We start from the raw sequence: 2,520 nt of genomic DNA on the forward strand, positions 1-2,520 counted from the left end.
TATGCTGTCAGATGAGACCTCCCGGACGGTTCTCAGTGTCACGGTCCAGTAATTTAATGGACATAACAGCTGCTGCTTAGCACCCCCCGTCCACGCTTCATGGGGAAGCACAAAAGTTTTAGTTAAAGACGGCAATTGTGGTTTTCCCAATTGGTCAAGCTCTGCCAACGTGCAATATTCCCATGCTGTCACATTTTGGCTACGTTTAAGAATCTGAGTTTCCTTTTGGAGAGCATATTTGTTTTTCACAAGTACCAAAGGCTTAGCCAAACAGCAAAGCCCACCAAAAAATAATTTCAACTCATAGGCGTTCCTCTCCACGAAGTCTAGTAAAAGGCGAAAGACTTGTGCGTTATGAAGAGAAACCAGAGTAAGTACAGCCCACTCTCGAGAGCAGCCGAAAACCCAGTCTTCCAGTCCCAACCCTCCGGTAATTCTCACTGGTGTGCCGCTTTCCAAATCCAAGGCCTCACCTTCCCCCATTGTCACAGGGCCAATATTTTGTCCTTGTTTTTTGCCAATCAAAAGTGCAAATCTTGCTACACTTTTGTATGGCTTTATCTTGTCACGTATTATAACAACGTTTGATACCAGGAACCCAACGAGGTTTCACAGATCATCAGTTGTTAGGACAATTTCTGGCGGGAAAATGCCAGCCATGGTCTCTTCAGGTCCGTTGACAGTTGGGCAACGGGCAGCTTCACGTGCATCGTTAATTGTTGTTCCAGAAGACAGAAGATGGGGCAACCGTTCCCGGTGACGCTGCAATACCGGGTCGATGCGGGGGTTTAGATTTGTGCATATACACATCAATTTCTTTTTGATTCATTCATACACCCATTCATTATGTCATCATCACTATTCATTATGTCATCATCAAAATTCATTATGAACACAACTTTCTTTTATATTACTGCATATACGGAGGGGTGATCCGACGTGTCGGCTGGTTGAAACGAGTATCCGGTACGGATAAAGCACTTTTGCCGAGTACAAGTATTATCCGAGTAATTATGAGTCAATATCCGTGCTCGGATTGAATAAAATCCTCAACTGGCCGCGCAGCGTTCTGTGATAATCACAGCGCCCCCCCCCGCCTAAAAACCCGCTCGGATCAATCACACACACACAGAACATGGAGAAATGCGCGTCTCTCCCCCTCGATCTCTGCGTTTCTCTATCTAGCTCCGTCAGTCAATTCGGTCTGCGGATTGTTCCGTAAACGTTTAGGGTTCTTCAGCTTCAGGTGTTTTTAACTTCGGTTTGTAGTCCTTACATAGTAACCAGGAGATTTTGGTGAACGTGGGGTTTGTAGTCCTTACATAGTAACCAGTAGATTTCTGGTGAACGTGGGGTTTGTAGTCCTTACATAGTAACCAGTAGATTTCTGGTGAACGTGGGTTTGTAGTCCTTACATAGTAACCAGTAGATTTCTGGTGAACGTGGGTTTCAGACATGCTGCTTGGTTTAAATGCGACTCCAGTTGCGTCTCTGCCATCGGAGATTTTCTTTTTTTTACTGTCAGCTGCCCCCCCGCCCCCTCTCTCTCTGTGTCTCTCTACTAACACACACACACAACACTCACACACACACACACACACACACAATACCTGGTGTGGAAATAAAAAAATAAAAAAGAACCAAAAAAAAAAAAAAATCACACTGATCATAAAAAAATAAAAAGTTAAAAAAAGAAAGTTATATTAGTATGGAAACTCTTGTTCATTACATTTTACTTCATAATTGCAACCGCATGTGTTGTATTCATTGTTGCAAAACGTTCTGTATATAGTTTGTCTGTTACCATGACAACACCATTGATCTGAAGCTTGATGCTTCATGTAAATAGTTTTCAAATCAGCAATAAATATAACAATTTTTGATCAACTCATATCAATTGCATGCTTAAATAACATACGGTTAAAGCCCCGCACATTTCAAGAGAACCCGACCCACTTCCGGGTTAAATCTGACCACTTCCGGTTTAGGCCCCGCCCAGTCCGAGTACGGATCCGGATACAGATATTCATGTGGTAAACAGATACAGATACAGATTAATGCTGTACTCGCTCATCCCTAGTGTATATGCATTATCAAAACAAAAGTTGATGTTTATAAATTTATCAAAACAAAAGTTGATGTTTATAAATTTATCAAAACAAAAGTTGATGTGTATATGCATTAATTAAAAAGAAAGTTAATGTGTTTATGCATTAATCTAAAGGAAGTTGATGTGTATATTTTATTGATCAGTTGACCTCGTGGCACAACGGTAGCGTGTCTGACTCAGATCAGAAAGTTGTGTGTTCAAATTACGTTGGGATCAAATGTTTAGGGGGGGGCAGTAGATCATTCGGTGGGGAACCAGAGGGTTGCTGGTTAAATCCCATGTGGACCAAAGTGTGGGTTGGTGGCTGGAGAGATGCCACTTCACCTCCTGGGCACTGCCAAGTGCTCTGAAGCAAGGCACTGAACCCCCAAACCGCTCAGGGTGTTGGACCACTTTGATATGTCAGTTAA

The 2,520-nt window shown here is 42.5% G+C and overlaps 1 non-coding gene across 1 annotated transcript; it reads right to left on the reverse strand.

The window, feature by feature from the left end:
• Positions 1-260: 260 nt before the first annotated feature.
• LOC116680335 (U5 spliceosomal RNA) lies at positions 261-374 on the reverse strand. The gene has a single exon (XR_004329754.1). It is a non-coding gene; the product is annotated as a U5 spliceosomal RNA (small nuclear RNA).
• Between the last annotated feature and the right edge of the window lie 2,146 nt (positions 375-2,520).

This window comes from Etheostoma spectabile, unplaced genomic scaffold, assembly GCF_008692095.1.
Source record: "Etheostoma spectabile isolate EspeVRDwgs_2016 unplaced genomic scaffold, UIUC_Espe_1.0 scaffold00018403, whole genome shotgun sequence".
Classification (NCBI taxonomy): domain Eukaryota; kingdom Metazoa; phylum Chordata; class Actinopteri; order Perciformes; family Percidae; genus Etheostoma; species Etheostoma spectabile.